The following is a 24,289-nucleotide window of genomic DNA, read 5'->3' on the forward strand; positions in this document are numbered from 1 at the left end:
TGCTGTCACCTCAGATGAAACCGCTAAGCACCATCATCCCCAGCGGAGATGACAGAATCACAGAATGGTTTGGGTGGGAAGGGACCTTTAAAGGCCATCCTGTCCAACCCCCTGCCATGAGCAGGGACACCTTCAATTGGATCAGGTTGCTCGGAGCCCCGTCCAACCTGACCTGGGATGTTTCCAGGGATGGGGCAGCCACCACCTCTCTGGGCAACCTGGGCCGGAGTTTCATCACCCTCATCATAAAAAATGTCTGATGTCCAATCTAAACCTACCTGCTTTCAGTTTAAAACCATTGCCCCTTGTCCTGTCACTACAGGCCTTGTTAAAGAGTCCTCCTCTTTCTTATAAGCCCCCTTTTAAGTACCAAAAGGCCACAGTGAGGTTTCCGCGCAGCTTTCTCTTCTCCAGGCTGAACCCCCCCAGCTCTCTCAGCCTGTCCTCCCAGCAGAGGGGCTCCAGCCCTCCCAGCATCTCCGGGGCCTCCTCTGGCCCCGCTCCAACAGCTCCGTGTCTCTCCTGTGCCGAGGCCCCAGCGCTGGAGGCAGCACTGCAGGGGGGTCTCCCCCGAGCGCAGCAGAGGGGCAGAATCCCCCCCTCGCCCTGCTGCCCACGCTGCTGGGGATGCAGCCCAGGCTGCGGGGGGTTTCTGGGCTGCCAGCGCACGGTGCTGGCTCCTGTGGAGCTTCTCATCCATCAACACCCCCAAGTCCTTCTCCTCAGGGCTGCTCTCCATCCCTTCAACCCCCAGCTGTATTGATACCAGGGGTTGCCCCGACCCAGGTGCAGGGTTGGACGGGGCCTTGCACTTGGCCTTGTTGAACTTTATGAGGTTCGCATGGGCCCACTCATCAAGCCTGTCTAGGTCCCTCTAGATGGCATCCCCTTCCTCTAGTTTATCAGATGACAGATGATGCTATAGGTAAGTACTGGAGAACAGGTCATTCTCAACTGCCCACTTGCTGTGGGTCCCTCCATGTCCCCCTCTGCACTTGTGAACACCAAGCGAGGAGAGCTCCACGTTTGCCAGAGCAAGAGCTAAAGACAGCCCCGTGCCAAGCAACCATGCCTTCAAGTCTGGGAAGACACACAAAACTTACTTTGCAAAGTATGATCTTTTAAGCAGAGGGATGGCTCTTGTAGCTGGACTTTGAGATTTTTAAGTTTGAGAGTTTGTTTTTTTTTAATGTATTGAAAAATAAGTTTTTCAGGTCACCTTTGATGCAAAGAGTCATCTAAAAGGAGGCGGCTGTCAGATGGTCGCTCAGCAAGGGAGTATCTGTTCCCTGGGCACGGACTCCGAGCCTTGTGAACTCTCTATGCCATCTGCATACTACATGTTTGTACTCCAAGCCCCATGGACACTTCTTTGATGTGTTACCGTTTGGTGAGCTGGAGATCCCAACGGTCTCTCGAGATCACAGGAATCTGCACTGTGTGATGTGTTTAGTGGATAAGGTCCCCCCCCATCCTTTGAAACACAAGTTTGTTGTTGCTGTCTTTTTCAAAGAACATTTAAATTGCATTTTTTCACATCACTCTTGTCTTTCATCCTCAGTTATTTGGCACAGGCGGAGCAGAATGGCGCACACGCTGCAGAGGCAACGCTCACCGACATCTGCCGCTCACCCCGCCGTCAACCTTCAACTGTGCACCTCGCTGCTACCGTCCGCAGGAGAAAAGCAAATGACAGATGTCTGCTGCAGAGAGCCCCAACGAGCGCGACTGCACGTAAGAATCGCTTTGAAAAGTAAAAAAGGAAACTTTGCCCTAAGCAACCACACCAAACCACCGAGCTCAGCACCAAGTGCCGGAGATGGCAAGACCTGTGTGATTACAAGAGAAATGTTAATAAGGTAACGCGTACAACATCTTTGGGATGCAGGGCTGGAGGAAGGCAGAGTAGGGCAGGAGAGCAGCGATGGAGAGATGCCCAGGAAGACGACTCTGCTTTCCGGGGAATCTAGCCCTGCTCGTAAACACATGGTCTTCTCCTGGCCTCTCCAGCTCGCTGCTCCAACATAAACAAATAAGATCTACATCCTCTTGGAAATTAAAACCAGCATTTTGGATACGTACACAGAGGAGCTCTCCTTCTCCCCAGCAGGAAACGGGGACGGAGAATTTGCAGCCCCAGGCGGCCTGGAGCAATCCATGTTAGTGGGGTTGGGGAAGGCCAAGAGTGAAATGCACTGCACTAAATGGCATCTTGGGATATTTAACTAACTCATTTTTCTTTTCTGACCACTATCTGACCACTATTTTCTTTTCTCTTCACTATCCAGATAAATTTGTCCATTTTCTTTCGCTCATCCTCGCAGTGTCCACTGCAAAGCTTTTTCCTTTACTTCTCCGTCATAAAAACATCACCATCCGCTTTCATCTCACCCTTTCCTGACAATTATGTCCACTTGCTTCCGTATTTTCTCATCTTTCAAGGCTCTCGTCCAGGCTAGTTTTTTTTTTATTTCCCTCATCTGTCTGTACCATCATTATTTTTCACATTGTCAGGCATACTATGGCAAATCTAAAGTTTGTTTTCACTACAGTTATTTAAGCTCATTCTTCTGCACGAAGGTAGACAAATATTGCAACCTAATACAAAAATACACCCGTGGAAATCATTCCAGACACGCAACGCTCTAACCCAGCCCGAGCAGAAGGCCAAGGCGATCAAGACGTGGGGCAGTGCGAGCCCAGATCTGCAGCCCCTGTGGGCCATCCCTCCCCGGGGAAGGCGCGGGAGGCTGCAATCCGCTCCGCTCTGCGCACACGTGCCGGCATCTCCCCCAGGGTCTGTCTCCACCGAAGCTGCCGAGCTGAGCATGGTTGGGATGGAGACATTACGCGAGGTCAAGCAGAGGCATTTCTGGCACCCCCATACCTGCGGTACCAAGTGCCATTATGGAGATGCCGAAGCCCAACAGACATTTGGACAACGCAAACCATTAAACAGCGCTCTGATATTTAAGAGCAGAAAGTTTCCCAAGCTCACGCAGGCAACATGTCACATAAAACTGGCAACGTAACCAGCTGGGTCCATTAACTGCACTTGCTCTATAGCATTTGCTGTCTGAATTGTTTATGCCTCGTTTGAGCACAGAGGCTACCCAGCATATTAATACTCTGGAAAAGAACACGTAAAACAGAGCTAGAAATGAAGGACTGTTTGGGGCTCCTGTTGTTATGCCGGAATTCCAGTGCAGACTGCACTGGGATAAGGCAGGAGGGGTCTATGGGGGGGAGAAAAGCACAGAAGAAAACCCCAGAGTGCTCCTATATCGCTTCCACTTTAGCAATCAGAATCATACAAACAGTGAAATTAAACCTTGTTGTTGTAGAGCAGAGAGAAAGTCAAAGATTTTATGATCGCACTGCAAGAAAGGAATTTTAAGACGCTTCTGAAAAATAGGGATAAACTGTTAGTTTCTTTGGCAAACCTGAACAAAACCAATTGATTTCCCAGAAACAACTGATTTCCCAGAAACAGACTGGGAAATTATTACCCCCCGCAAGAGTCAAGTCCCGCCCCGCTAGCAAAGGATTAGTTTTTACGGCCTTCTCCTTACCCTTTCCCTTCAAAGACTATGCCAGTCTGCGTTCAGACTTGCAATCAAAAGTCAAACAGGTTAGAGATGCCCTAAAAGCTACTGCCTGCCTGCTGAGTCACCGGAAGGGAAAGGGATTTAAGTTAATAATTTACCTTACAGCTGACTAGCAGCTTGCCAACGGGCAGGCAGGGTGCAGCTCCTGCTGGAGACGCTCAGCCGAAAGGTCTGTGTGTCCTCAATCACCCACTCCAGAAGCCACAATTTCCCTTTCATGTCCTCTTGCAGGAGACACAACTCTTGACCGTGCACCTTTAGATGACCAAGTGACTACTGAAATTCCAAATGGACAGAGATCCCCTTTAAAAATCCCTAAATTCCCTCAGCAAGCCAAATTGAGCTGATATGATGATACGTAGAGAGGGCTTTGCATAGAGAGAGCAGGGCTTGGTGTAAGAAAAGAGAGCCAGGGAGAATCTCCATCCCTTACTGGATGCGGGGGGGAAAGTTGCAACCAATGACGAGGAGAAGGCTGAGATACTGAATGCCTTCTTTGCCTCTGTCTTCAATAGTCATGCCAGCTATCCCCAGGGTGCTCAGCCTCCTGAGCTGGAAGATAAGGATGGAGAGCAGAACAACCCAGCCATAATCCAGGAGGAAGCAGTCAATGATCTGTTTCTGCACCTAGATGTACGTAAGTCTATGGGGCCGGATGGGATTCACCCAAGAGTACTCAGGGAGCTGGCGGGAGAGCTCACCAAGCCTCTCTCCATCAGTTATCAACAGTCTTGGTCAACAGGGGAGGTACCCGATGACTGGAGGGTGGCTAATGTGACGCCCATCTACAAGAAGGGTCAGAAGGAGGATCCGGGGAACTACAGGCCTGTCAGCCTGACCTCGGTACCAGGAAAGATCATGGAGAGGATCATCTTGAGTGAGCTCTCACAGCAAGTGCAGGGCAGCCAAGGGATCAGGGCCAGCCAGCATGGGTTTAGGAAAGGGAGGTCCTGCTTAACCAACCTGATCTCTTTCTATGACCACGTGACCCACCTTCTGGATGCGGGGAAGGCGGTGGACGTTGTCTATCTGGACTTTGGTAAGGCCTTTGACACCGTTCCCCACAGCATTCTCCTGGAGAAGCTGGTGAATCATGGCATAGACAAGTGTACTCTTCGCTGGGTTAAAAACTGTCTGGATGGCCGTGCCCAGAGAGTTGTGATTAAGGGGGTGAAATCCTCTTGGCGGCCCGTCACCAGTGGTGTCCCTCAGGGCTCAGTTTGGGGGCTGGTTTTGTTTAATATCTTTATCGATGATCTGGATGAGGGGATTGAGTGCACCCTCAGTAAGTTTGCAGATGACACCAAACTAGGCGGGAGTGTTGATCTACTTGAGGGTAGGAAGGCTCTACAGAGGGACCCGGACAGGCTGGATCGATGGGCCAAGGCCAACTGTATGAGGTTTAACAAGGCCAAGTGCTGGGTCCTGCATTTCGGTCACAACAACCCCAAGCAACGCTACAGGCTTGGGGCAGAGTGGCTGGAAAGCTGCCCGGCAGAAAAGGACCTGGGGGTGCTGGTGGACGGCCAGCTTCACATGAGCCAGCAGTGTGCCCAGGTGGCCAAGAAGGCCAACAGCATTCTGGCTTGTATCAGGAACAGCGTGGCCAGCAGGAGCAGGGAAGTGATGGTGCCTCTGTACTCGGCACTGGTGAGGCCTCACCTCGAGTGCTGTGTTCAGGTCTGGGCCCCTCTGTACAAGAGGGACATTGAGGTGCTGGAGCGTGTCCAGAGGAGAGCTACCAGGCTGGTGAGGGGTCTGGAGACCAGGGCATATGAGGAGAGGCTGAGGGAGCTGGGCATGTTGAGCTTGGAGAAAAGGAGGCTGAGGGGAGACCTCATTGCCCTCTACAACTCCCTGAAAGGAGGGTGGAGAGAGGTGGGGGTTGGCCTCTTCTCCCAGGGGAATAATGACAGGACCAGAGGAAATGGTCTGAAGCTGCGGCAGGGGAGGTTTAGGTTAGATATCAGGAGGAATTCCTTTACTGAAAGAGTGGTCAGGCACTGGAACAGCCTGCCCAGGGAGGGGGTTGAGTCACCATCCCTAGAGGTGTTTAAGAAACGTCTAGATGTGGCACTTCAGGGCATGCTCTAGTGACAGAGATTGTAGGTTGTTTGGTTGGACTCGATGATCTCAAAGGTCCTTTCCAACCATGAAGATTCTGTGATTTTATGATTCTAAGAAAAGGAGGAATGCACAAGGATGTTCAATGCAGAAATGAGGGTGGATAAGGAAAACAGGACATTTACTCTGGCACTTACTCCCACCATTTGTCAACAAGGAATAACAAGACAAGAGACAGTATTAGGACTTACTTGTAGGGGGAGGGAAATAAATAGAAGGATTTTTTCCTTAGCTAATTCAGGAAAAGCTTCCATAAAGAAGCCACTTTGCACGTGCTTCTCAGGCTCAAGACGTTCAGGGATAAAAACCGGACCTTCAAATTAAGGTCCCCTGTGGCTGGCTTGTCCCTCTTTACCTGAAGTCACAGTCCACTGCTGGGGATATTACAAATCCTTTTCACATTAAACCCGTTGTGGGGCACAAAGAATTAGCATGCGAGGGGAGGCATGCTCAGGAGGGGCAAATCAGCTGCTTCAAAGAAGAGCAAGAGGCATGTTAGAGTCTGTCTCAGCACAGAATTCCTTCCCTCTTCCATAGGCAGACAAAACACGTAGGAGTAGCAACAACTCCCTTTCAGAAAATTGTCCTAAGTTTCCAGTCCACTGCAGAAATTCATTTGACAGGAAGCCATCCAAGCAAGAACTTGTAACGTTTTCACTGTGTGAAACCACCCTCTGTTTCACGATAGCATTCAGAGCAAAGATGACGCTATGAGATGTGGCCTTCAAGAAAGGGAATGGAAACCCCCTTCGCTCAATGCCACGGAACTGGTGTCACTGCATGGAACTGTGCTGGCACGAGGTGTTCAGAAACCACCTCCTGCAATGGTCTCTATTTTGCGACAGACTGATAAATACCATAGCTTAGTTTGTGACCATGCGAAGAGCCTCATCATCTCTGTACCTCACTATTTCCATAGGTAAAGTAAACTAGTTCTGTGTCTCCCAGTCAACCCTTTACCTGCTTTTAGTTATAGTACAACTTCCAAAGATGCATCAAGGTTGGATCCAAACAGAGGGAGAATCCATCCCTTGAAATCCCTGGAAATAAGCTCCAGTGACTAACCACAGCCGTGCCTACCTTCTAAGGTCACCTTCCAAACAGCCGGTACTTCTCACAGCCCTCTCCAGCAGACTCAGCAGCATCCAGCACCCTCTTCCCAAAAGGCAGTCGTGTTTCAATCTCTCTCTTGACCCAGCAAACACAGTGGGAGATTTAAAAAGTTGAAGCCTAGATATTTTCTCCCTGCTCCAAACACTGCCCCGCCGCTCCTTCTGCATGTTTTCTCGCTTCTCCCATGTCTATTTTAAAATACGGATATCAGAGCTAAATAAGCCGTTGCACCAGTATTTTCATAAACGCAGTTTTTGGAAGTAAAAACATCCTTTGTTCCTATTTCCCAGTTCACATGTCCACAGCTGGCGTTAAACACTTCTTACTGCACTACGACCCTGGGAATTCAAGTAGATTCTGGGCTCCCCAGTTCAAGAGGGACAGGGAACTACTGGAGCGAGTCCAGTGAAGGGCAACCAAGATGATTATGGGACTGGAGCACCTCCCTTATGAGGAAAGGCTGAAAGAGCTGGGACTCTTTAGCCTGGAGAAGAGAAGGTTGAGGGGGGACCTGATTAATGTTTACAAGTACCTAAAGGGTGGGTTTAAGGAGGATGGAGCCAGGCTCTTTTCATTGGTTCCCAGTGACAGGACAAGGGGCAATGGGCACACACTAGAACATAGGAAGTTCCGTTCAAATACACGGAAAAACTTCTTTACAGTGAGGGTGACAGAGCACTGGAACAGGCTGCCCAGGGAGGGTGTGGAGTCCCCTTCTCTGGAGATTTTCAAGACCCGCCTGGATGCAGCCCTGAGGGATGTGCTTTAGGCAATCCTGCTCTAGCAGGGGAGTTGGACTAGATGATCTCTAGAGGTCCCTTCCAACTCTGAAGATTCCGTGATTCCGTGATTCAGCTGCTCAGCAGAGCCACAAGCGCCCCCTTTCTCCAGGGCAGAGCCCTCTCCCCCAGGCACGGCCCACGCCGCTCGCTCCTCCACCTGCGATTTCGTCGTGGGTCATTTCACACAGGATTTGCGGGACTGCAGTTTACAAGTCAACTGGATTGCTCCAAGTCATTTATCATATTCTCGTAACGATTTATTACTCCCATCAGTTTTGTGAAGTCCGCAGATTTTCTCGGCAGCGACTCTGTACTTGACGAAAATCACAAGAACACCAAGGATGCAGCTATTCCTAAGAACTCCCATGATCACATTTACAGCGCTACAGCTTTATCACAGCCTTTAAATGGCTTTTATTTCCTACACTGATGGAAAAAAAGAGGAGAGAGATGGGCTTACGCTATCTTCGTGACAGCTTTGACACTGTTTAGTCACACAAAACTGAATTTGTTCAGAGCAGCGTTTTACCAGGAGCTCACAGAGAACTCACTCCTACCTATAAGCACAAGATACTACGCTCAGTTTCTTTTCACTATGATCAAGAGAAAAATAGATTAAGCAGGAGAAGTCATCCTTAAAAAAGAAATCTGCTTATCTACTATCTATCAAACCAAAATAACTTGAAAAACCCGCAAATCTAAGTATTTGCCCAAGAGTTAAGAGAAACGCATCCTTTAACGGCTCTCACTTTTCTCCTCCCATCCGGTACTCCTGCAGGCCTTTGTCAACCACAGGAATGATGCTCAGGGCTACCAGCAATGATGTTCGATTCCATAACTTTAACATGCGCTAAAGCTTTATTAGAACATCATTAAAGTCCAGAGGCCCCTCGGGCAACTTTGACTCCACCCAGCCCAAGTGCTACATTTTGATGTAGACTCTATCTTTAAGTCAAGCAGGTTTTTTGCTGGTTTGTTTTGTTACAAAAGAATCTCTCACGCACTTACTAATTCCTGCTGGGCAAATTGAGCAGAGATGAGATGTCTGTTCATCTCAACCATCGCGCAATTAAAACTTTCCTTTATGAGGAAGACAGGCATAAAATACTCTGTAATGCCTCAACACTTCTCTTTTCCCTGCGGGTCACCACCACCTCCACCAAAAAGAAAAAGAAGGGTCATTATCCGCACTGTCCTCCACGATGCTCCAAGCCAACAGGCCAATGCACCACCTCAAGCTGCACAAGTACAGAGAAGCCACAGGACTTCAGGTCCCTTTTCTGCAGACTCCAGAGCATGTTGAAGAAAAAGGCACGATGTATCAAAAAGAACTTGTAAAGCCTGATCCAAGACGTCCCTTGGGGAGTTTTCTGCTCCCTCCGGTCTCCATTTCTACAGGGTCACAGCGATTTGCTTGTCTGCTTCCTGCAGGCACCGACTGCCAGCAGGGTAGAGGTGGGCACCGGAGCATCTATGTCCCACAATCTGCACCTCACCGATGCTCTGCCCAACACTAGAGGGTGTGAAACACTGCCCTTGGCCCACTTACAGCCTAGTTTCTTATAGAAGTAAGATTTCATAGAATCATAGAATGGTTTGGGTGGGAAGGGACCTTCAAGATCATCCAGTCCCAATCCCCCGCCCTGGGCAGGGACACCTCCCACCAGCCCAGGTTGCTCCAAGCCCTGTTCAACCTGGCCTTGAACCCCTCCAGGGGTGGGGCAACATTTGTACAATTGTGTTTTGTTCTGAAGCAGTTTCAGCCCATCTGGCCCAGGATGACGCTCTTAAGACATTAAGGTTGTCCTTCCACAAGGACATGAGCTTCAGGGGCAGGGATGGACAAGGACCAGCAGCTTCTGCTAATGTGAGGATGCCTCAGACCTCAATATATCCATATATAGATATATTTTATCGTCTTCACCAAGACACAGCTATGCATACATATGTATTTTCACATATAGGCACACACAGAGAGGACGGGTCCCACTGGACCCCATTAACCCTGCAAAACTAGATCCAGGGTCTCCAAAACACAGACTGTTCTGAGAATGGTGTGTCTGAAGAGACTGTTTCCAGCAGTTTCCCCAAAATCACACACTTCGTGGCAACAGCAAGGAGAAGATCCAACTCGAGGGCGGTATCCAGTGATGCTCAGGCAACACAGCTTTTCTCCCTCCTCCAGCAGTTCCCTGCCCCTATTCCCCCACACGCTTCCGAATTGCCCCAACTTTGGCAGATTTTTATGCGAACTGCAAAAGAGACACCTGCCAAACATCAAGTCGTTGCTCCCAAGTGCAGGGGCACAGTGACTTGAAATGGTCGCCATGCCATTATTATTTTTTTTAGTTGTAAGAAAGCATGTATTTTCTCAGTCTCGTTCTCCAAAACAGCTGAGTATTCACAAAAAGCACATCTCCCAGCAGACGATCAGCTGGAAAGTCCTAGCTGAAATAAAGTTTGACAAAAAAAATAACAAACCGAGAACAGGATTTTCAAACACAGTCTGGAAAACTTTCAATAATGGGTGTCAGCATCAGCCCCAGCTGCACTGGAAAGTAAAAGTCTGATTGAACTACAGATAAGGTTTTTACACCACCAAACATCAGGCGCCCGAGTTAGCTAACTGGTGTCTCGAGAATCTCTCCGAAGTAGGAGAAAAAGAAAGAAAGAAGCAGGTAAGTTCCTCCCAAGGGCAGTTCAGGACACCTTTGCCAGGTGTTTGCTCAGAAATGCCTCCTCTCGGCCACTCACCGGGATCAGCAATGAGTGCGGGGGCTGCACGTCAGGAGTCCTCACCTCCCTTCAGAGCCTAAAATCAACCTCCAGCTTAAAAAAAAAAAAAATCACTTGTGGCAAAACAAGGCATAATAAAAGCGCAACTCCTCTATCAGTATAATTCAACCCTGTTCATAGAACCATAGGGTTGGCAGGGCCCTCTGGAGATCATCCCGTCCAACCCCCGGCCAGAGCAGGGTCACCCAGAGCAGGTGGCACAGGAACGCGTCCAGGCGGAGTTGGAATGTCTCCAGAGACGGAGACTCCCCCACCTCTTGGGGCAGCCTGTGCCAGGGCTCTGCCACCCTCACAGCAAAGAAGTTCCTCCTCGTGTTGAGATGGAACTTCCCATGGTCAAGTTTGTGCCCGTTGCCCCTTGTCCTGTCCCCCGGCACCACTGAGAAGAGCCTGGCCCCATCCTCCTGACACCCCCCCTTTCAGTATTTACAAGCGTTGATAAGGTCCCCCCTCAGCCGTCTTTTTTCCAGACTGAAGAGACCCAGATCCCTCAGCCTTTCCTCATCAGAGAGATGTTCCAGTCCCCTCATCATCTTGGTAGCCCTTTGCTGTCCCCTCTCCAGCAGTTCCCTGTCCTTCTGGACCCGGGGAGCCCAGAACTGGCCCCAGTGCTCCAGGTGCGGCCTCAAATATAATATAATAAATATTTAAAATTAAAAAAATATAATAATCACACCCTTAAGTTACATGTACTCCAAGTATTTTTGTAAGATCGGTTACAGGGAAACACCAGCAGGGAGAAGCTTAGGAATGCCACCGTCCATCTCTCCCAGATAAAAACCTGCATCGATCCCCTCTCGGGGCTCTTTACCCACCTTTCTCTGCCGTTTTGCTCTGCTGCATTATCTGATTCAGGCTGCGTTCTCCTTTGGAAAAAGACTAACACTTTATTCATCCATAAAAGTTGCTCAGCACAGCAATGCTGCTTCGCAAACAAAAACATTGATTTTAGCCGTGAAGGTACCGGTTTTACATAGGCATCCTAACAAGTGCATTTTAAGCAAAATTCTCTTTAAATGTCCTTCTGTTCACGCATGGGCCACCAGCGGGACTTCTGAGCAGGCAGGAGATGAATGCGTGATGTGATACACGATTAACATTTCCATAATCAGGATTTCACGTTACTCAAAAGCAATTTGGTGGTGGTTTGGTGGTTGGTTGTTTTTCGTTTTTTTTTTTTTTTTAAAGTCTCCAACAATCCCTGAAGCAAGTAGTGCTCGAGACGAAGGAGAAGGTGGGCAGTTACAACCCTTGCAGGTCAAACATTGCCAGACATCTTTCTGCTTTGCACGATCCCTTGCCCAACTCTGCTTCTCCATATCCAAGCTGTAAAAAATTCCGTAACGCAAAAAAATCAGATGACGTCGTAACCAAGCCCACCAAGAATAATGAGGAATCAGAAATGAATGAGATCTTTGCAGGATGCCGATATGATCTGACACTGCCGGCCTTTTCAGCTCATTACTTTTGGCAGCACAGGCTCCCCATGAGGTCCCACGAAGCAGGAATGACTTAATCAAGGGACCTCCCTGGGGGTGAGGGGGACGCACAGGCTCTGTCAGGCTGCTGAATAAGAGCATCAAATCAAAGCCTGGGAAATCAGTGTCGCCCTGTGGAAACTTGAGGGTATCAGCTGGTAAATTCTTTCGTTGCTAAGTGGTGCCTTATTCCTGCCCCTCTACCACAAACTCAATTGCACTGAGCGGAGCTGGAGATACAATGAACGCTAAAAAGCCAAAAATCAGGGAGCTGGTTTCCAGAATGCCACAGAAAACCGATCAACACCGCCGAGTGGGCAAACTCCTGCTGTGCTCTGCCGTTAAACCCTGCAGGTCCCAACGAGATGACAGCAAAGTGGAAGGAGCAGAGAGATGATGAGGTTGAAGCACCGTCAGCCCACAGCCAACACCCGACACACGTCAACTACCCTCCCGCGGCAAGGCAGGAGTACGCGTGCCACGCACAGGCACCAGCGATTTTCAAAGTTCTAAGTACATCCTTTCAGTACAGCTCATTTTTCAAGCAAAAACGGACAGCAGCTTTATGGTCACTAAGCTACTTGTGCTGCAAAATCTGCAATGACTTCAAATTCTTTACTATTAACACGTTCTCCGTATTAATCTTCCCCAAATGATCCATACTGGAAATTTATGTGTGACCCTGTACTAAAACCCACAGTAACTATCTCTCCGAACATGTCACGGAGCTTAAATACATGAAAGTAGAGTGCCTTAAGAGGCTGATGAGAATCATTTTCTAGTACATTGGAAAGGACAAACTGTTTTTATGAGTGTATGTTTTATAGCCTGTTTTTTCAAATTAAAACTAAAATAGTTCCCAGATGGAAGCTGTATCATTCCAAATTCACCTTAAAGAATACTTTTAAAAATAAAAAAAAAAAAAAAACAAAAAAAATCAACAGGCAAAACTTCAGACAATTTGACTCCACGGAAAGGCTGAGAACATCTTGTGCTGCTCAGAGAGGACTCAGAGGCACGGTGAAAAAAGCCTTGATTTTGTTGATCAAAGATTCAAGTAATAAGGAAATAGTTTCGAAATGGTGGCAGCAAAGTTTGTTCTTAATTCTACAATGTGTGCATCAGACTGTGGAAAATTTCTTTACAAAGCTCCAGGCATCCACACAGGCAGCTGGAGAGGGAAGAGGACTCCCTTGCCTAGAGCGTGCTTATCCACTGCCTCTAAGTAGCTTTCCTTCTGCAAATCCATATTTTTTCTTTTTTTTTTCTTTCTTTTTTTTTTTTTTTTTTAAAAGTGTCCCATATAGTTATAACATGGCTCTAATACTCTTTCCAACTCACAGCACCTTAACAAGCAGCAACTTCTAAAGCTTGAATTTAGCTTTTAATTTGCGTCGGCACTGTCCAAGGGGGATGACAGCCCAGCTCATCTCTTATGCCGGCGCTGGAGAGGCGACGCAGAGCTGGGCATTTTTGCCAAGCAAACTAATACTTGCAAAAGCAGAGGACAGCAGAAGATACAGGAGATGAAAGTAGGATCCTTGAAGTACTTCTGCCGGCACGTGAGGGTAGAACCGCCATCAGCACCTGGCTTTATTTGCATGTCCCAGGTATTGCAGAGACTGCACGTATTTATAATTTGGAAGGACAAATGTAGGAGCGCTTTGATCTACAGGACCACAGGGATAGAAAGAGCGGGTCACTTGGCAATTTCCAGCTCTGGAGGTCCCTGGCTGCTACAGGGTAGGAGGGAATAGGAGAGTAATCACTATAAACGCCTGCTCTTCCGCTCCCCCTAAGCATTCACTGCTGCGTGCACGCAGGACGCTGCTCTAAAGAGACATTTGGCCCAACCAAGTAGCACAGGTCTCTTCTTTCAATAAAGCTCTGAGCAGGCTGCTGTGTACTCGTCAAATAGATCAGGCTTCAAGGAGCAAGATCACTACCATGGCAGATACAATGTGCGGAGGCAATAACTCTCGTGCCCTATACACGGTGCAAGGTTTGGTTTTACTCCAGTCCAGCCAGGGTGGCCACACGCCTCTCCCAAACACCTCCTGGGTTTCTTGCCCGAGTCCTGGGCAAGAAGCTGTGCCCATCCATTGAACTCAACAGCAGCCCAGCACCCCTCAGCATGCGGCCCTCCAGCCCTCTGCCAGCACAAGTTCCCTAGGGATCACCAGGAAACGGAGCAGAAACAAATCATAGAATCATAGAATGGTTCGGGTTGGAAGGGACATTCAAGATCATCCAGTCCCAACACCCTGCCCTGGGCAGGGACACCTCCCACCAGACCAGGTTGCTCCAAGCCCCGGCCAACCTGGCCTTGAACCCCTCCAGGGATGGGGCAGCCACAGCTTCTCTGGGCAACCTGGGCCAGGGGCTCACCCCCCTCACACCAAAGAATTTCTTCCTGATATCTCATCTCAATCTCCCCTCTTCCAGTTTAAAACTGTCATCCATTGTCCCATGGCTCCCCTCCCTGCTCCAGAGTCCCTCCCCAGCTTTCCTGGAGCCCCTTGAGGGACTGGCAGGGGCTGGAAGGTCTCCGCGGAGCCTTCTCTTCTCCAGGCTGAACCCCCCCAGCTCTCTCAGCCTGTCCTCCCAGCAGAGGGGCTCCAGCCCTCCCAGCATCTCCGGGGCCTCCTCTGGCCCCGCTCCAACAGGTCCATGTCCTTCCTGTGCTGGAGGACATGTGCTTCCAAAGAAATTCTTGGGAGGAACTGAAAGCAGACCCTCATTTCCTTCCCTTTACTCAGACACCCCTCATTTCCTCCCCAAGCACCTCATCTCCTACCTGTTAATGCTGTCCTTACTCCGATTTACGGCTCCTACCCCAATGCTCTTACTTTCCTCACCCATTATCCAGCAGCCCTCCCTTCTTTTGATGTCCTCCCACCAACACCAAGTTCCAACCTACGTTACAATTTCTGCTGGGCATGGAGATCCTGTTACAGCAGATTAACAAAAGCCTGAGCTTTGCAGTTTAGAGAGGATCAAGTTATGCCACAGCTCATCCAAGTTCACGACGCTGTCAGTAACCGTTAGGAAAGCTTTTACTCTGCCTGATGAAGGAGAAAACCTTTTTGGCCAAACTGGAGAGGTGGGAGGGAAGAGAATAGCTTTGGTTGTAAGAGGATCTCATAACTGGGTAGAAATTGTGCTGTCAACAGGCGCAAGACACACCATGCTGGCAGAAGTTATCCCTTGTCCAAACAATTTTAGGCAGCACAGTCAGGAGTGGAAACACCAGCTTACTCCACGCTTGTTCCCTCCCAAAATTAATTTTCCAGCCGTACATCCATAGTTCATCTTCCGAGGGGCTTTATCTTCCCTGTACTCACAGTTCTTACTCTAAAATGATTATAAAAAGCTTCTTTCAAGCAGAGAAAATCTGCAGTATTAATCCCAGGGCCACTACCCAAGTGGGCAATCAGAAACCTCTCAATGGCCACAAGATTTGCAGCAGACCTCTGCAGGTGCTTCTCTCCCTGCACTGTGTTCTGGCCACTCTTGCCCTGGTTCGGTACAACAGGGGGTACGTGGTGCTTTCCTTTCTCCAAAAGCACTTTGGGATCTAATCAGGAACAGTCCTGCTGGAGAGGCCCCATCTCAGCCGGAGCAGGGAGCTCTCCCTGGAGCCGGGATTAACCACAGGCACCTTCAAGCAGGGATCTCGCCCCTCTCCATGTCACTGAACCCACTCTTGGCTAGAAGAAGCATCGACCGGGCTCTTTAAACACCAACCTCACGCAAAGCTCCGCCAGCAACCACAACAGAAAGCGCAGGTTTCCATATTAATTTCTGCTCGCTGAAAACCCTAGGACACAGCAAGACCAGAATAATAATACCAATTACAGATATTTAATGCAGTAATTTCAGAGCCAATTAACATAATGAACCTCCGTCTCTCTCAGATAAGTAATCTCAGAACAATCAAGTTAAAGGTGATCGGGCTGAAGCACATAATAAGAATGCTAAACACTGATTACATGAACGGAACTGGGAAAGATTTCTATACAGTCCTTCTTCAAAAAAACATCCCCCAGCCCCGCTCCGCCTCCACACACGCACAAAAGGAGGATCCATGGTATTTTTGATTTCTATTTTCATAGCACACGGAGGGAATAGTACTGGAAGCTTTTTATAAAAAAAAGCTCCTGAGCCAAACCAAGCCCTGCAGCAGATGATCTGGAGGCAGAAGGGCAATAAGATGGTCTTGCAGCAAGTGAGGAAAGGAATAGGTGGCAAGTCCTGGGTGAGAAGCAGCACGTTCCTTCTGTGTTCGGTTACATGACAGAGAATCGTCTGTACTAGGAACAGAACTGTCTCTCTCGTGGGAAATACCCGGAGCCACGAGTGCCATTTGCTCCACGCTGCGCCCTCTGCAAAATGCAGCCAAAGAGACTACGAAGGATCCACCCTTAACACACATTTGTGACACTTCAAATCAACATTCTGGGGGAAAAGAAAAAAAAAGTCACACTAACAATTAGGACACTAAGTAGTGGGCAAAGAGGTTATTTATGACTTCCTCCGGACATAAGATTTCTCTGCCAAATCAGTTACAAGAACGTTAATGCTTTGTGGGGCGAACATGAGAACTCACCGTGGATGTGGGACAAAAGACCATCGCACGGATCAGGCCGGTGAGTGCCAGAGTGGCCCGAGTCTGGCTGTTCAGCACAGCCTTAATTTTTTTTAGCCAGACACGTGGCTCACAAGAGCCACAACAGCCTGGTCCAAGCCTGCGGTGCCATGGGAAGGGACTTCAGGGCGGCGAAGCTCAGACTGCCAGCGTGAGAACAGGCTGATAAGGCCGTACTGCAGCTAATGAGGATTTCCTGCTTTTGAAGCTGCAGAAACGGTTTAATATCTTTTTTTTCTTTTCTTAGAAATTAACTGGAAGTCTCAGTATGGTTAGTGTAAATGGCATGAGAAAGACGTAAGAACAAATAGGAAAAAGAAAAGAATGAAATCAGGGCACAGCCTCTGCTTACCATCTGAACCTGTCTCCTTGTCCACCATTCCTCATCCAGGACACCTCCCTCCTGTGCTTCCAGCTCCACCACAATCCTTACAGCATTTCTCGTCCAGTTCCTCCAGATTTGGTCCTCTCCTTCCCATCAGAGAAGTGCTCCAGGAGGCTCCAGTAGCTACACTAGGGCTTCCTCCTCTACTTCTTTATGTAGAGTCACCCCAAAATGCTCATCCTTGCTGCCCCAACTCTCCACCCATGTCCCTCATGTTCCCAGCCCCAAAGTGAATGCCTTGGAGGTTTCTCTCACCCCAGATGCCCCATATACCACCCGGCAGCTGAACCCAACTGCTGTGCTGAAAGCTCGCTCTTCCTGACGCTGGCACCGACGCTGAGCCTTTGATATGTGCATGCAAACTCACGGCGCTCCACAAAAAGAGATCCACAACACCCACAAAACAAGAGGCAGCCCAAGAAGAACGAGCCAACGGACATAAAAGATGCAAAACGCAAGCTGTGCTTAACCCAGACACTTGGAGGGCACAACCATTTCTCCTCCCAGGTAGAAAGGCTAAATCTCATAGTTCCTCAAATAACACACACTGTAGACACACAAAAGATTTCCAGTCTAAGCTCATGAAATGAACAAGGCTGTTTCACGCACTAAAGCTTTCGCTGTCACTTCAAACCCTGGCAAAATCTACCCCACCATTCAGAAGGGGACGAGTACCAAATGTACGTTTCAATAAGCATCACATTCACAAATTGATCAAAATACCATATAGGTGGAGATGCAGACGAGAAGGTCACACCAGTACCACCTGTTAGCATCCACGCTGGAATGGGCAAGCAACCCTACACCGACAGCTACGCCTGGTGTTCTAAACTGGCGGCACCTGCAAGTTGCCATATTAAACACAGCAAACAGGAGTTTCCATGTTTATTTGGTTACAGACTAACAGGGAACCACACTGAAACTGTCCCCTCCTCCTCCCTGCCAGCCGGGAGCTTCTTTGTCATTGCCTCAAGGTACAACCAGCAGCACCAATTACCAGAACTTTCAGATATCAGAAGGCAATCATCAGGCAAATTAAGGCAAGGAAGAGCTAAACGGTTTGCCCAGGGCCACAGAAGGCAGTCAGTGATGGAGAAATGAGTGGTGTTCAGGAGTCTTGTTTACAGCCCTGTTCCTGAAGCCCGGAGAGAAGCCCCACGAGACCGATTCAGCTGGGAGCTGCTGGGACAAAGTGTTGGCATCTCAAAACTCGCCACAGGGTGAGAAAGCCACGCTGCAGCCAAAACCAACTCTCTCCCCGCTCCCTTCCTCTCCGCTCGCAAAGACAAGGGTTGTGCTGGCTGGGTGATTTGAGGCAAGATGTAGAACTCGACTGAAAAAAGAAAGAAAAACAAACAAAAGTCCTTCACCCCCTGGTGCTTGGGGCTCAAATTGCCGAAGGACACTTGCTTGGCTGGGCTGCCCAAGACCCGCCGTATGGTACACGCTCTTTTGTGAGCGAGCAAAGCTACAAACAGAAGGAAGAAATAAGAGCCTCTGCGGCGCTGCAGCAGCAGGAGACATTGCCAGGGATCTCACAGCCCGGCTTCCGGGACCCCACTGCTGTGCAGGGGACGATGAAGCTCACCTGGCCCCACGGCTTCCTTGAGAAAGCTCCACAGGGAGCGGAGCAGAGCGGGATAAAGCTTACAGGACTAGACTGCCTACGACTCAGGTATCCTGATACTCCAACTGCCCTGGAGACAGGAGTAACTAATTAATAGGGAGTCGTGGGATTAAAGTGAGCAGCTAGATATTTAGGATTAATTTAATTACTTCAGCCTCAAAAGCATCGCAAAATTATAGCAACATGAGATTCTCTTTACAGCATCCCCCTAGTACAGCAATACTTACTACCTGTATTCCAACCTCTGCTGCAGCTCCTGATGTCTCCTGCGGTAGAGATTTCCTTGGGAGAGGTTTCTGGCAGCCTAGCTGATTTTCAATGTTAGGATGTAATAAAAAAGGAAATTCATGAATTGGCTGCAGCAATTTGAGGGAGATTTGTGGCCATAGCAACATTACTATAATCTATGCTGCAGGGAACAAAAGCTACTTTGATCATCTTGTTCCCTACCCTCTCCACCCCAGCCGTAGCACCAGACACCGTCCAGACACTCCCGCATCCTCCACATGCCCTCATGTGCTCTCCCACTCGCTACCCCTGACAGAATCACTGAAAAGGGGACTCAAAGGGACTTTCAAAGATTGCCCAGTGAATCTGCCGCTGGATTCTGCCCAAGCAATCACTCGACAGACCACGTTCCTGAGCCCGTTTAGGAAGGGGGCGATGCCTGGCTCTCTCGATTGCGCACCAAGCACCAGTCATTCCATGATGCTCCCAGTGAGGCGAGAAAGCGACAGTGAGGATTCAGCCAAGGATGAGCTGAGGACACTAATTGTGCTGGTAACAGATAATAACCAACTCACTCCAGGTTTACTGCTGTATGTCACACGGCTGCAGCCTTCTGTTTCCGTTGCTGCACTTGCTTACTCTTAAATTCATCTAGAACATCTTTAGGTTTGGACAGTCCCTTGCAATGCACCCATGTCACGCCATGGTGTCCTAACAGGGGGTCCGAGCTCCACTCAGGCCTGCAGGCACTCCTGTAATGCAAATAAAAGAATAAATCAAACTGCCAAGAAACAAATCTAACAAGCTGCCTGCCTGCACCATGCACTGTTTGCTTCCTATAACGAAGATGCATCTGGAGAGGCCAGTCTGCCCAGTGAGCTGAAGGGAGAGATCCATATTAATGCCCTCATTATTTTTAGCTTCACAAATCAGGGGTAGCTGACTCGTGCTTCCTGCCCCCGGACACAACATCTGGGTTCTTCATGATCATTCAAGCTCTTTTCCCACAATGCAGAGCCTGGAATGTGGCAAGGTGGAGCACTGGAGGGGAAGAGGCAGCAAACTTTCCAAATTAGTAGCAAAGAGCAGAGGGCTGCAGTAATTCTACAGCTGGGATAGCTCAGCAGCAGTGATTACAATCTGCCCACTTTATTTGGCCCTGCAGTTTCTATTAGAGACACAGTAGGAGGAAATTCTTGTACAGTAGTTAAAGCAAGGGACGGGGTGTCGGGTGACTGGGGTTTTATTCCCAGCTGTGTCTCAGACCTTCGCGCAGCCTCGGGGAATTCACTTCATCCGCTCCGGTTCCCTCGCTTGCAGCATTCCTCAGTAATTCACAAGGGATCTCATGGGTTACAAATAGCAGCTGAGACTAGAAATATAATCAAGAGCAACTTCCTGTTCGGCAGGATGTAAAGCATCTTACAAATTTGCTTGTAGTAAGACCAAAAGATGTAACTACACAAAACCGAGCAATCTGCGTCCTCCAACCATCCCACTTTTATAGGGCCGAAAGGGGACACCCGGCAGAGCCATGCCCGTAGCCCCCCACTACCAGGGATGTTGTTTGAGGACGTATGTCTTGATGGTCTCAAAAGGCGATGCTGGGAGACAGGAAAAAGTAAGCACCTTTTGCTGGTCTGGCTTAAATTATTTCATAGCTCTGACTCTTGAAATTAAACCTGAGTGTGGGAGCGAGACACGCTAGGAACACAGGAGAACTCTTAGTGGAGCCCTCCTGGTCCCTCAAATTCAATCAGACACAACCTTTAAGCTTAAAAAAAAAAAAAAAAAAAGAAGAAGAAGGGGAGGGGAATCCCCAGAAGTTAAACACAATAAAAGAATAAAAGGAAAGAGGAAAGGCGTGCTTATTTCTGACACTTTACTCACGTAGCTCTGAAGTTTGAGGTTTGTTTGGAACTGAACGTATTCTAGTACCCGGGATCTTTTGCCGGTTTTCCCTTTCCAGGGGCCAGAGCTAGTTCTTCGTAAAATGCTCTGAAGTCCTCAAAAAGATGGCCAAAACCAATTAGCAGTGCACCTTTCAGTTCAAAACTATTGCACCACATTGACCGCAAATCATTGAGACAGTGCATTAACTCCTCAGAGTAGCTTCAACACCAGAAAGGCAATCTGGGGTAATTTGTAAAGAAAAGATGCATCAGAAGTGGGAACCCCCCATCAGCATCTTCTCCCATCTCTTTTTGCACACCCGTACCTACCTGCAGCACAACGATCCAATTAGTTAATCAGCACGTTTGTGTTCGAGGATTCACGGCTCAGACCCTTGGAAGAAAGGGAATGTCACAGCAATGCTTTGTATGGACTTAAATCGTCATACGCCAGTTTGAAGGTGAAACATGTACCGCTGAATGAAGCAAGTGGCCAGAAAACAGACCAACAGCTACGCTTTGCTTCCAGGGTGAAGTGTCACGAGTACCACTTGCTAACACTGACCTACTTATCCCTCAAAAAGGGCCGCACAAACAGCCAACCGCTCCGTCCCCTGGGCTGCTGTTGCTGTACTCGGCTCCTACAGCTCCGAAATCTCTCTGGAAAATACACTATAAAGAATAGAGCATGGGTGGGACCTTCCAAGACCACTCCAGCTTTCACAAAAATAATTGCGATTTTTGCCACTGTGTTCTGCGAGGGTAGAGTCAGAGCAAGGCTGTGTTTAGGAAATCCCACCTTTGCCTTCCAACAGCATCTTTTGGCCAATAGCTCCCAAATGTTACAAGCCCTCTGTAATCTTTGCAGGATGAAAGGGCAGACAGACTTCATTTTTTTCAGGATGAAAGCTTTCAAATCTGCAGGAGCGTTTCAAAAATGATCATTCACGCTCGCCAATCCAAACAAAAACCCACACGCAAGTACACGGGAATGCTAAAGAGAAACAGCCCGCGCAGCAAGCGGCATTACGCAGATCTACAGCCCCAGCTGCAGCAGACCGGGCAACCCGCGGCTGCTCCAGCCAGAGCTGTCACTCGAGGGATACATACGTGGAGGTAAAATAAAGCCGGGGGAAATAGCACAGTTGTTGGTGGAGAGCAAAAAAGCCTGAGCCCGTCCATTTGACAATTCAGAAGCACACCGTATACAAGCAGGGTACCGCCATGAACCTAAATCCCTGCAAAGGCTGAGACAGTTGGGGGGCTTCAGCCTGGAGAAGTGAAGGCTCCAGGGAGACCTTAGAGCCCCTTCCAGTCCCTAAAGGGGGCTTCAAAGAAAGATGGGAACGAACTTTTTCACAGGACCTGTTGTGACAGGACGAGGGGTAATGGCTTTAAACTAAAAGAGGGGAGATTCAGACTAGATATAGGGAAGAAATATTTCACTCTGAGGGTGGTGAAACCCTGGCCCAGGTTGCCCAGAGAGGTGGTGGCTGCCCCATCCCTGGAAACATCCCAGGCCAGGTTGGACGGGGCTCTGAGCAACCTGCTCTAGTTGAAGATGTCCCTGCTCATGGCAGGGGGTTGGATTAGATGCCCTTTAAAGGTCCCTTCCAACCCAAACCATTCTATGATAAAGCCTGACACCCCCTTCATGGCACCTTGTGAGGTCTGAAGTTAGGGCTGTACTTTGAGTCAAATTTTTCCTTGTGGCTTTATTTTGAGTCATGTTCGGAAAGTCAGTATTAAATTAGACTTTGCAAGGCTAAATTATAACTCCATAGTAATGAAGAGCTGAGGAGACACTGATTAATTTGCAGGGCCTTGCAGGACCGCAGTTACACACAAAGCTGAGAGGACCCGGGACTCGACTCCTCCTTGGACCTGCGCAGCTAACCACATCACCAACCCCTTCCTAGGGCTCCTAGGAACAGATCCTGCTGCGCGGCACCATGTATAAGCACAAGACTGGCAGCCCAGCAGGGTTCTCGTGTTTCATTTGCAAGCAAAGAACTTCAGAGAACTCTTCAAATAAAAGTTTCCTGAACACCAGCCACGACTTCTGAATCAACACTCCGGCAGCAGATTCCTCTTCCACCCAGCTGATGGTGTGATGTCTCTACTTGCCAAACACCTGCTCATCAGAAATGAAGCTTAGCGCTTTATAGCATGAAACAGACTTTGCAAACACACGAACTAACCATGCAAATGAACCATTTGTTCAGGCTTCACGCACAGCAGCCCATTCCTCGGCAGATCTGCCGTTCAGAGCGGCAGCAAGACACAGCCTCGGTGGCTCGTGGGGACCGCTCCGAGCCAGAAAGGCACAACCGGAGCCCCGAGAGCTTCAGTCAGTCCTGGATTCTTCTAAATACCATCCCCCAGTGAGCTGTTCTGATTCATCGCAGAACCAATGGCAGAGCCACCATTAGGGAACAAGAGCACTACAGACAGCACAGAGGAATAAACATTCAAGCGTCGACAGAGCCTCCATTCCCCTCCAATCCCTTGAAGTCCTGAGACTTTTATGACATTTGGCATCTAACTGCTTCAATGTGCCACGAAGATGCGCAATGACAAGCAGCTGCACGCCATTAACGCACAGCATCACTGCCTTCAATTAAAATGCCTCCTTTTCGTACGATACGGGGAGCTCTGTGTCTTCTTTAATTTTTCACCGTGCGCTTTATACAACGCAGACTTTTCCAAAGCCTCCGCAGAATTTCCCTTGCATTGAAGAGAAACGTGACCTGGGGAACTTTACATGAGGGAGACGTTTCGGCAGAGGCAACCGCGTTAAACATGCCAGGAACTGGATCAGCGTAGGCTCGAACGCAGACTTCACCTTTGCTCAAACTGGGGTCCGGACTTCAGCCGCTCAAAGAACCTGTGATTCCCAGGGAGTAAGTTTAACCCTTCTGCTTTGTCCTCCACACGACCATTTCTTCTGCCAAAATCTCAGCCTCTCCACAGAGGATCGACAGCACCAGCTAAAAAGAAAAGGCTGAACACCCGTAGGTAGCTCTCGCTGAGAATCGTGCACAGGTACTTCACCCCATGCAAAGCCAGTCAAACCAGTCCCCTTCCCACACGTATCGGTATGTCAAATCCAAAGGGTGCTGGTCTAAGAGAAGTGCTGCCCACATCACATATACAGCAGTTTGCTCCTTCAGCCATAATTTTTTCTGAAGTACGGGGGTAACAAGAAATAGATGTACACAAAAGGCAACTCACAGACATTGAGCTGACCTAAATAACGGTAATTTCACTTAACTTCGGAATTTGTAATACCTCAAGCAATCAACACATGCTGACGACAGAGATAAAAGCTGGTGGCTTTAACTTTACCATCTGAAGCATCCCTTCCAGCGTGCACATCTCTGATAAGCACCCAGCTGTTGCAAAGAACAACCGTGAGACTGAGAAGTCTCAGATCTCTTTTTGATTTTATTTAGCTTCTAGAAGGCGGCGCTTCCAGACTACAGAAACTGTGAAGAAGCACTAAGGAGAACAAAACCAAAGTGACTTGCTTTCACTGTATCAGTCCAGAGTCCCGTATCCTTTAAATGAGAAATCCCATCCAAGAAAGGTGCACATGAAGGCTGAAA

At 48.8% G+C, this 24,289-nt stretch overlaps 1 protein-coding gene across 6 annotated transcripts in view; it reads right to left on the reverse strand.

The window, feature by feature from the left end:
- The window catches only part of EXTL3 (exostosin like glycosyltransferase 3), a 169,989-nt gene that overhangs the window by 70,767 nt on the left and 74,933 nt on the right, over positions 1–24,289 (reverse strand). The window lies entirely within an intron of this gene.

This window comes from Rissa tridactyla, chromosome 3 (assembly GCF_028500815.1).
Source record: "Rissa tridactyla isolate bRisTri1 chromosome 3, bRisTri1.patW.cur.20221130, whole genome shotgun sequence".
In the NCBI taxonomy this organism is placed as follows: Eukaryota; Metazoa; Chordata; class Aves; order Charadriiformes; family Laridae; genus Rissa; species Rissa tridactyla.